Source organism: Ursus arctos, unplaced genomic scaffold (genome assembly GCF_023065955.2).
Source record: "Ursus arctos isolate Adak ecotype North America unplaced genomic scaffold, UrsArc2.0 scaffold_5, whole genome shotgun sequence".
Lineage (NCBI taxonomy): Eukaryota > Metazoa > Chordata > Mammalia > Carnivora > Ursidae > Ursus > Ursus arctos.
In genome coordinates this window covers 56,809,494-56,820,931 of record NW_026623067.1, presented here as the reverse complement: position 1 = coordinate 56,820,931, position 11,438 = coordinate 56,809,494, and the positions used below count along the sequence as shown (strand labels likewise).

At 41.5% G+C, this 11,438-nt stretch overlaps 1 long non-coding RNA gene across 1 annotated transcript in view; it reads right to left on the bottom strand.

The window, feature by feature from the left end:
* Positions 1-2,115: 2,115 nt before the first annotated feature.
* The window catches only part of LOC130542795 (uncharacterized), a 103,016-nt gene continuing 93,693 nt past the window's right edge, over positions 2,116-11,438 (bottom strand). The window contains exons 3-4 of the long non-coding RNA XR_008957629.1: positions 4,336-4,420; positions 2,116-3,683 (exon numbers count right to left, since the gene is read on the bottom strand). This is a non-coding gene — a long non-coding RNA (uncharacterized LOC130542795). The remainder of the gene's footprint in view (positions 3,684-4,335; positions 4,421-11,438) is intronic.

Genomic DNA, 11,438 nt, shown 5'->3' with positions numbered 1-11,438 from the left:
TTGTTGATATGATCTGTCACACTGATGGATTTGCGAATGTTGAACCACGCTTGCATCCCAGGGATGAATCCCACTTGGTCTTGATGGATGATCCTTTTAATGTACTGTTGCATCCTATTAGCTAGGATCTTGTTGAGAATTTTGGCGTTCATATTCATCAGGGATATCGGTCTGTAATTCTCCTTTTTGATGGGGTCTTTGCCTGGTTTGGGGTTCAAGGTAATATTGGCCTCATAGAATGAGTTTGGTAGTTTTCTTTAATAATAGTCATGAAAAGAAAGATGTTTTCACTGGCTCCCACCACAAAGCTCACCCTTCCTTCCTAGCTTCCCAGCCCATTCCAGAATGGTATAAGAAAAAGGAGAATTTTGCATCAAATAACATTGGAATTTTTGTTTGCTAAAAACTAAATGTGAACTTTTGACAGCTTCCCAGTGGCCACTTCAACCACCCCCAGCTGCCACTAGAATAGGATCCTTCTGTGGCTTCCTATAAACATTGCACAGTCGACATTAAATAAAGGTATTTTTATAATTTAAAAAAAAAGTGATGACTCATTTCCCTAGAGCAACAGCCCTCCTTAGGCTTGAGAGTAGGGGTTGAGGTGGGGAGTACAGCATAGCCCTTGTTAATGTATTTAAAACTTTTTAGTGAAAAAGCTTCCTTTTACTACAATGTCATTAACACTGTCCCCAAACTTTGATGAAAACAGGGACTTGAACCACACTATGTATCAAAAGCATGGACAAATTATGCCAGCTTGCTGGAGCTCAAACATAGTTTATTTGTTGAGTCCTAATGCTAACTTTTAAAAAATAAACTGTTTTAAATTGGAACAAAACCTACTTAATAATAAAATAAGACAGAAGCATTAAAATATTCTTTGAAAGGCAGGAATGCATTACTCAAGTTTCTATACTTAAATCTTAATTTTTTCCTTAAATTCACATGTATTTTGTTATAAGTTGGGTGCTGGTATATTGTACTTACCGTCTAGCACTAAGTATTTGTCTAAAGACTTTTATGTGAAATAACTCATTAAATATACCAGTGACTCTAGATGTAGGTAGGATATTATCCCCATGCTACAGATAGGAAAATCTAGGCTCAGAGAGGTCACGTACTAGTAAGTAAGTGAGCCAGGAGTCAGACCTGGGCTGTCCGGCCCTCAGGTGTGTGCTCTGCCCACCACATAGAGAAGTCACCTCTGTCAAATCAGTGTTCTTAGCTTTGACCTTATAGTGCCCTGGCCCGGGTCTCCAGAGAAGGAAAGGAGGGTGGCTGTGCAGGGCAGGAAACACGCAAAGTCAGGACCCAGAAGAACTACACTTGGCCAACGCAGGCAAGACACTGAAGCCTAGCCGGGTCTTAGGTTTTCTGTTCTTAAGCAAAATGCTTGCCTACCTGGGCTCACACACTTACTGTAAAGACAAAGTTTGTGAGGGAGTTAACTAAGATATAAACTCGGTATACATCAAGTATTATTTCTTCCCAAAGTTAAAATTCCCAAAGACCTGAATTTCAGTGGAAAGGTTGCTAAAATAAATCACAAACCTTGTTGTCTTCTCTAGTTTATTTTGAAATTTTTTGATCTATTGAAATGTAGTTAACATACAGTGTATATTAGTTTCAGGTGTACAGTACAGTGATTCAACAACTCTATGCATTACTCAGTGCTCATGACAGGAAGTGTACTCCTCAGTCCCCTTTATCTATTTCATCTATCCCCCTACCCCACTCCCCTCTGACAACCAGCAGTTTGTTTTCTGTATTTGAGAGTCTGGTTTTTGTTTGTCTCCCCCCGCCCCCCGCCCTTTGTTCATTTGTTTTATTTCTTACATTCCACATGTGAGTGAGGTCATAGGGTGTTTGGCTTTCTCTGTCTGGCTTGTTTCACTTGGCATTATACCTTCTGGGTCTCTCCATGTTGCTGCAAATGGCAAGATCTCATTCTTCTTTACGGCTGAGTAACATTCCATTGTATATATATATACCACATCTTCTTTTTCCATTCATCTGTCAGTGGACACTTAGGCTGCTTCCATATTTTGGCTCTTGTAAATGATGCTGCAGTAAATGTAGGGGTACATATACCTTTTTGAATTAGTGTTTTCATTTTCTTTAGATAGATACCCAGTAGTGGAATTACTAGATTGTATGGTATTTCTATTTTTAGTTTTTTGAGAAACCTCCATTCTGTTTTCCACAGTGGCTGTACCAGTCTGCATTCCCACCAAAAGTGCATGAGGGTTCCATTTTCTCCAAATCCTCACCTTCTTGTCTTTTTGATACTAGACATTCTGAAGGTATAAGGTGATATCTCATTGTGGTTTTGATTTGCATTTCCCTGATGATGAATGATGTTAAACATCTTTTCATGTGTTTTTTGGCCATCTGTATGTCTTCTTGGAAAAAAAATCTATTCAGTTCCTCTACCATTTCTTAATTGGATTGTTTTTGGGCTTTTTGGTGTTGAGTTGTAAAGTTATTTATATATTCTAGATAGGAATCCTTCATTGGGTGTATAATTTGCAAATACGCCCTCCCATTTAGTAGGTTGCCTTGTCTTACTGACATAGTTTCAAGTATACAGGGAGCTGTTTGCCCCCAATTCTTAAGTCTAACTCTGTTTTTCTCACCAGCCTTCAAGAGGATAAACATAGGACAGCAGAGTTAGGGAGTCTCAATTCTTTTCTACCCGCTGTCTTTCCTTGTCAATCTCCCTGCTTTAAAATTGCTATCTCTAATCTACTGTGGACAGGGAAATGAAACCAATGGTGGAATCATGCCTCAAACAAGAAAGAGAGAGTTTTTTATACTTTTTTGTAAGGAACAAATATTTTGTAATTTTATAAGCAGAAAAGAGATAGAAGAATACACCAAAATATTTAAGGTGGTCAATTCTGAGGAATAGGATTAGAGGCAAAATTCTTTTACTTTTTATTTAAAAATTGTTCACAATTTGTTTATTATGAGATTTATGACAGAAAAAGGACACTGATATGTAAGAAAGAAGCCTAAACAATTCTCTAATCAGGCACAAAACCTTTTTCCCCATACTGAGGAACTATGCTTATTTTATATATATGTTTATATATGCTACGTATGTGGAGTATATGCTATATATAAACATACATTCAACATATAACATAATATACATGGGGAACCAAACATTGGCTGAACTTATTAAGGTGTAAATGGTGATTGAGACATGACTTAGAAACAACTGCAAGTAAAGAAGGTAAGAACAGAAAGAAGTTCTAAGGAACTGAAAAGATTATGAGTAGGTTTGTATTTGTGGGGCTTAGGGGAGGGGAGCAATTTGAAGTGAAAAGGAAAATCAGAAACAACTGTCAACATTGAGAGGAAAATGGAGATCCCAAGACAAAGTATACACTGCTACCCATGACAGGCAGGCCCAGTGGTGCTGTTCATCAGTCAGGGTCTTGTGTTCTAGGCGCCCGTGGAGATTATCAGCCATGTTCCCACGATGGGGCCATGTTGCAATAGAGGAAATAGAGACCTGGGTTTGTTGGGATGCTGCCCCTTACCTTCCAGGACAAGGACAGGTTAGTTCCATGTCCGAGCTCTTCTTGCTTCGTAGCCTGCCGAGGACTGTGGCATCTCACCAGGGTCTGCTTCTCTGGAATTCTTTGGCATAAGTGTCTGTTCTACCCTGATCACTGTAAACAGAAGCAGATGACTTTTAATTAATGGAAGCGGATGCATTTCTTTAATACACACAGAAGTAAAAGATAGATTTATGTCTTTTGCACACACATAGGGACAGCTTAATTTAATGGAGCTGAAGGGGGAGGGGTGGGGTCTTAGCAAGACCCATCTGGCCCAGCTCCTATTTAGCATGGATCACTTCCCACTCATGACAGAGATGCTATTGTGAGCACCACTTCCAAACACCATAGGATGTGGTGTAATTACGCTGTTCATAAAAGAATTCCAAACAGGGTTCTGTTTTGAATTTGGTGAAACATAATGAGAAATCTCTGTGGCAGATGACAACACTCTTCTTTCAATTAATGGGATACTTGCTCAGAGTCATCCCCAAAACCATTAGACACTGATTAGAGAGATTTATGGCCTCTGAAAGGACTAAACACAAATATTTTTCATCTGGAAAGTGTGGTAAAACTATCTCCTTTGAGGACATCATTATTTAAATGAAATGTGAGTAGACAGAGGAATTTACTAGAACACTTTCCACCCAGATCTGAAAGTCAAATTGCCCAAATGCAAACCTCATTCAGCCATTTCTTGGAGGGTTTCAATCATGCCCTTCAATCATTCATTCATAAAAATGACCAAGCAGGTACTCACGGAACATTATCCTGAGTAAGGTGTAGGGCTTGGCTGTGTTATACTACAGTGATGAATCAGAAGGTCAGTTTTCCATAAGAGGACTCTGCATGTTTAAAACAAAGCAGATGTGAAATTAGAAATCCTTAACTGAAGTTCACGCATTCCCCCATGCTAGGTTTGTGACTTTGGGCAAATCATTTCTCTCTGAGCCTCAGAGTCCTTAAAATGTGGATAAGAATGCTTTCACACCTCATAGAATTGCTCTAAGTAAAATGAGGTACACAAAATTTGACAATAAATTGCTACACAAATGCAAGAGGCTACTGATATTAAGACACTAGCCAGGTAGAGAGATTTAAAGCACACAGAAATACCTACAGCACAAGGCAAAAAGCCAATGCTATTTTAATAGAGGTACAAATTTATTTATTAGTTCATAATATCTTTTGAGCCCTAATATGGTCCAGATGATGTGCTCAAATGAAGTGCAAAGGAGTTTAGAAGAGGAAGAATTATCTGCTTGTTTTTTAAATGTTCCCCACCAAGATCATTCCCCACATCTTACAGTAACCCTACAGTTATCAGTATTGTTCTCATTCTAACTATTATAAAATTCATTGTGCATAGTCTGATTTCATTTCACTACAAGGATCTGCTATTGCTCTTAAAACAGTCTTACCCCAGGTTGTGATCTCAGGGTTGTGAGATCGAGCGTGGAGTCTGGGATTCTCTCTCTCCCTCTGCCTCTCCCCCCAACCCCCTTGTGCTCTCTCTCGCTCTCTCAGATAAATAAATCTTTTTAAAAAATCTTACCCCAGCCACTCTCTGCCTCTCCCCTTTTTCTTGCCTGAAGATAGGAAGGTGAGAGAATGGACTAGCTTTGGATATGCACTGACCCACCTGGACTCTGACTTGTCCAAGTTGGTTGACCCCAGGAAAGTTGCCAGGCATTTGTGAGCCTCTGGGATCGCCCCTGTACAGTGGGGTAAATTATACTGACTTTGTAGTGTCCTTGTGTGGTGAGAGCAATTTGTGGGAAGCTCCCGGCTTATTGAGCACGCTCAGCAACTGCAGCTACTGGAACTGTAACAAAGTCCTTTTTAATCCAGTCTCCTTGTTTCCTCCATGCATGCAATGACTCAGGTTTTGATAGGTTTGATTCATCCAAGTCAGAGATACTTTTTTTTTTTTCACTTATTGATTTGGAAGAAGAAATAATGAGCAAAATTTTTTCAGTAGAGGCGCGCTTGAGTGGCTCAGTCAGTTAAGCATCTAACTCTTGATTTTGGCTCAGGTCATAATCACTGGGTTGTGAGATGGAGCCCCACGTTGGGCTCCATGCTCAGTGCCCAGCCTGGTTGAGAGTCTCTCTCTCCTTCTCTCTCTGCCCTTCCCCCCACTCTTGCACGTGCATGCACAGGCTCGCTCTCAAATTAAATAAATCATAACCAAAAAAATTTTTAGTAGCCTTCAAGCCAGTTATTCAGAAGATACAGACACGATAAGATGGTCCGTTGTAGGGAGAGCACTTGGTGCTACTTTTACAATCAAAGAGCTAGAGTCTTCTTTCTGACCTATTTTTAGCATCAGTTTCTCAACGATTTCTCATTTGGCTTTGTTTATATTTCTTCTACCAAACGCAGGGGACGTCACTTTTTTGGTTTGGCCTCTCTAGTTTCAACAATTCCGTTTACAATTATAGTTGACCTCTGAACACTTGTACGAGTTGGAGCACCCCCTGCCCCCCCCCACAGTTGATGATCCACATATAACTTTTGACTCCCCCAAACTTAGTAGCCTACTGTGGGGGGTTTTTTGGGTTTTTTTCTCCAAATTTTTATTTCAATTCTAGTTAGGTAACACACAGTGCAATATTAGTTTCAGGAGGAGAATTCAGTGATTCATCACTTACATACAACACCCAGTGCTGCTCATAACAAGTGCCCTCCTAATGCCCATCACTATTTAGCCCATCCCTCACCCACCTCCCTCCGTGAACCCTCAGTTTGTTCTCTATCGATAAGAGTCTTATGGCTTGTTTCCCCCGCTCTCCTTTTCCCCCCATCCCATATGTTCATCTGTTTTGTTTCTTAAATTCCACATATGAGTGAAATCATAAGGTATTTGTCTTTCTCTGACTTATTTCGCTTAGCATTATACACTCTAGCTCCATCCACATCATTGCTAATGGCAAGATTTCATTCTTTTTTGATGGCTGAGTAGTATTCCTGTGTGTGTGTGTGTGTGTGTGTGTGTGTGTGCGTGTGCACGTGTGTGTGCGCGTGTGTGTGCGCGTGCATGCCACATCTTCTTTATCTATTCATCATTTGGCCTCTTCCCATGGTCTGGCTATTGTTCATAATACTAGTAGCCTACTGCTGATGAAAGCCTTACTGATATGTTTAACACACATTTTGTATGTTATATGTATTATATACTGTAGTCTTACAATCAAGCTAGAGAAAAGAAAATCAGGAAGAGAAAAATACATTTACAGTACTGGATTTATTTTTTTAAAAATCACATATATGTGAACGTGTGCAGTTCACATTCATGTTGTTCAGGAGTCAACTGTATATCTTACTTTTAAGCACAGCACATCATAAGATGGAAGTGGCAAATCATCCAATTGCTTTTTAAAAAGTGTTAGCAGAGACTCTCCTTCACCTGGTGGGTGCACAATTGAAAATAAGATGATGGCTAAGGAGGTGCTCTGCAGTCCATCATGACAAGCTGTAATATACAAAGTGTTAATGCTTTTTCACAACTTCCTCTGAAAGTCAAGAGGACTGCTGCCCTTAGTGATCCCAGAGAGACTGGGGAGAAATAAGATTTGGGCCAATCTTCTTCCAATCAAGATTCAGGACCACAAGTTCAATTATTGTCCGTTGCCACTCAGAAGGGAAACTTCCAAACTGGGCAGAGAACAAGGATTTGATCTGACAAGTGTAGGAGTTTTCACACAAGTTAATAGAACTTGGAATCATAGAGATGCTTGAAAATAGCTTTAGACTAAAGATTTTCTCCATGACAGTTATTTGTTTCTTTGCAATTTTGAAAATGTCCAGAGAGTGTGTATCTGAAAGCCCTGCCCAATCATGTCTCCATCCAGCAATGCATAGTTTTATTTTGTTTTATTTTTTTAGTAGAGGAATTTTATTTGCCTTTTTCCAAGTCCTCTGTTGCACTCTGGGTCCTCTGAGACGTAGATGCCAACCAGAATAAAACATGCAGTAGGGAAATGTTTGTAAAGTGTATGGGAGAGAGGGAGCAGGAGTGGGCAGGGAGAGCCTTCAGACCCCTATGTAGGGCTAACAGCTGTGTGAGGAGATGGAGGGGAGGAGAACTGAATAGGAGGAGATTTCAATGGCAGTGAAACTCTGATAACATCTCAGCCATTCCAACAGGGATCCCCAGTGCAAAGACTGCCCATTACAGGAGTCCCATGTTGGGCTGGTATGGCCAGGTCTCATCTTCTTCCTGTGTTTGGCCACTGACTAGGAGAAAACCATGGAGAGCAAGGCCTCAGAATGTAAGCTGCATTAGATCCAAGGTGAATAGCTAGAAGCTGTCCAGGAACTATTCTGCTCATAGGTGCTTCTCTTGAAGGGAGATCTGAGTGCAGTACTTCCATGGCTGCCATTTCCACAGCTTCTGCCACAGAGATCTGTTGCTCTACATGTGTTTGGCAAGCAGCGTCTCCCTGGTTCACATGGGCATCTTTTCTAGGGGAGAAACCTAGAAGAGGTTAGTTGGATGAACTAACAGCTCCATTTCTGCATTTAGTTGGTCTCCCTCCTCTACTATCCATTCTAAACTCTCTTTACTTTCACTGCCACCTGGGCAGGTCTTTATGGCTTACTGAATGGTAGACTCCAATCTCTCATTGCTAAGGGATCTGAGCCCCCAGTATAACTGGGCAAAAACTACTAAAAGTGCCTAATTGGCTCCACTGCGTTTCAGACATATTCGTCTCAGTCCCCCTTGTGTAAGAGTAGCTCTCCCTCCTCAGCAGGAAGCAGTTACCCTGCCAGAATGATGACTCCCCTTTATACCTGCTAGTCCTTGGACACCAGTAGTCTAGAGTGCCCGGGTGGGAACAGTCACTTACAGTTCAAGGGGACACATGATGTGTCCCCTGACAAAAGGGTCCCTTCTTTAGTGACTAGGACCTCAAACCCTGCAAAGCCCAGAACCGTGGTGATAGGAGGCACAAAATCCCCATGTGGGTCATTGAGTGTAATGGTAAGTGGGGCTACTCTTGCTTTCACCCCCTTAGTTTGTAGCTGGTTCAGAACTATTCCGGTTATATTATGACAGCGAATGGGAAAGTTAACAGAGCTCTGCGGCAACATGAAATAAATACTGTTGTCCGTTCCATGTAAATGCAGATGTTTCTGATCTTCTGATTTTTTCGACTGGAGTAGAAATAATGAAGATACCAAGCCACATACTGTCTACCTCTGAGACCTTATCAATCAGCTGTAGCAAAGACACGGTGTCTGAAACAACGTTGTAACAAGAGCTGCTATTTGACTGAGTTTGTGGTAATCTACAGTCATCCATCCACCCCCTTAAAAAAAAAGGGGGTGCGATACTGTTTGGATGTGATACTGTTTTTATTTACTTTAGAGGCTTCCAGTTGACCTTTCCCCACTATGCTCACTCTTACCCACAGGCCAGGAGCTCAGTACTCCCAATTGCCATGTATGGGTCCACGAACCCTTAAACCTACCATAAACTAGACTAGCCAGGTCTTCATTCACTAGGGGATTATGAAAATATTTGGGGTCTTTTGTTGTCACCGTCAACTAAAACTCCGTGTCCAGTACTTCTTGAAATGTCTGGGTATTTGTCTTCCCACCATGCAATCACCCAAGTAAATGGCCATAGGTCTTTTTAAGGAAGAACTGAGGGAGTCATTATAGTTCATACTTGCCATCATGTTGCCAGGCCCTTCTCCTGGAGATCTGGCCACCTCTTTAGTCATTGAATTTCAAATCAGAAAACTGGCTCAGGTATACTAACTGAACAAATGATACTGACCTCTTATTGAGATGACTGCCTTCAGTCTTCTTCTCCTCTGTTCTTTTCTTCTTCTGATTATATTAAGCAGCACTCTTGGCTTCTCATCTATTTGCTCATGTTCCCCTGACCATCTTCACCATTCCCTGTGGTCAGGTGCCCTTGGCTGCCTCTCTGACATTGCCAGTCATTATGGGAATTGCAGCCCCCTAGCTTCTAGTGGTCAGGTACTGCCAGGATCCATTTCCCATTGCTATCAGTAAGCCCAGCTTGGCCCTGCCACTACTGAACTTCACAGCCTATTCCTGATGGCCCTGGTGAATGCTGTGTCCTCTGAACTGTCCGATGCAATACAATCCTCAGGTGGGTCTTCTGATCTCACATAAATTATTGATTCTAGTATTCTTTCCTCCCTGAGTTTTAAAACTCCTTTCTTTACCATCGGCCAGGGCATAAGTAAAATTCTTGGGGGCATTCACTCAGATGCCCCCATCCAAGCTTTCCTGGTCCAAGGTTTTCCCAGCTAGGGGCCAAACCTTAGCATAACAGCCCTGTCTTGGTTGAGCATTTAAATATCTCTAGAACTCTAAGAAACTATTAGATCCTGAGTCCTCTCATTATTCCACTGCAGAGATAAGAGACTCTTTGCAAGTGTCCAGAGAGGCTGTCTCCCTCTCACACTTAGTCCTGAATTGTTTGTTAATGGCCCTTAGTTTCTAATTATCCCTCCCTGTTGTGTCAGTACAATTTAGTAATAACTGGCCTCGGAGTTACTGTTTTCCTCATGTATTTCAAATGCCTAAATCGCTTCATTGGCAAAGATGTTCTCCTCCACAGAGACATTTTTCCAGGTCACCACCCATGAAATCTTCAGCAGTTGAGGCATACTGTCTTATTCCAGGAACCATCCATGCCCCACATGTCAATTGGGCTAGTGTTCTCTTTGCTAGCTATAAGGTGAGCTAGTATCCAAAACGCCATTTTGTGTACCAACTGTATAAGTTTGAGTGCTCCAAGAGTGGATACCGAGATGAAATTAGATTCACTGGGATAATGTTTGTGAAGACAGAGTGGAAGTTGGTGGGAATTGTCTTCAGAATGTGATGTTTAAAAGGAGAGAGTGAAGAAAGGAGGACAGGAAGGAGAACTGCAGAGCAGATCTGAAAAGGCCTAGGCAGATGAGGATCCCCAGAGCAAAGATTTCCCATTATAGGAGTCATGTCTAACAGGAATGTCATGGCTCTAGTGTCCCTGCTAGGGTCAGTCTGGCTGGTGTCAAACCAGAGAACTCTGCTGGAGAGCCAAATTTGTAGCATCTGGAAGATAGCTGCCAGCTACCCTCCTTGCAGCAGGTTCTCTTGAAGGGCTATCTCAGCAGCATACCTCCATGGTTGACACATATCCTCACACAGATGGGAAGCCAGGTTTATGGATGTAAGGCCAATGGCCAACCTCCAGTGGACAGAAACTTGAAAAACGAAATTAGTTGGTTATGTGGAAGAGTTCAAGCCATGGATTCAGCCTTCCTTGGGCCATTTTTTTGGAATACAACATTATAGTGTCTCCTGATTTCTTTGGCCCTGTCAGAATTCTAGCCCCTACAGGCCAAGGTTCTATATGTAGAATAAGATCTTCCTGTCTGCTATCTAACCACCTGTGGCTCAGACATCTGTACGAATGCCAAGGCCAAACCAAGTGGTCTTGGAGGCTCAAGGAGGTATTTGTCCTCTGAGTTCAAAGGGAAAATTCAAGCCCAGAAAAAGGTTGGCTTATTGTGATCAAATCTGACCAAAACATCTCTTTCTAAACACCTGATCTTAGACTTCGCTTAATTTTTATGCTGAACACATTCTCTGATAGTCCATCTTCAAAGACTTGAGGTCTAGTTTGTTTGATTAAGAAAGCGAACAAATCAAGGCTTAGACATTGAAAGCAAATAAATCAAGTAAATTCTCCCTAAGATGAGGCTGATGAAAGAGGCTGCCCAGGCAATTAGCTCTAAATATTGCTGTGTGGAACGATGGGTTTTTTGGGAAGCCCATTTCAAGGCAGTTATAAATAAAACCCTCTAAAGACTAGAGCAAAAGAAAAACCAC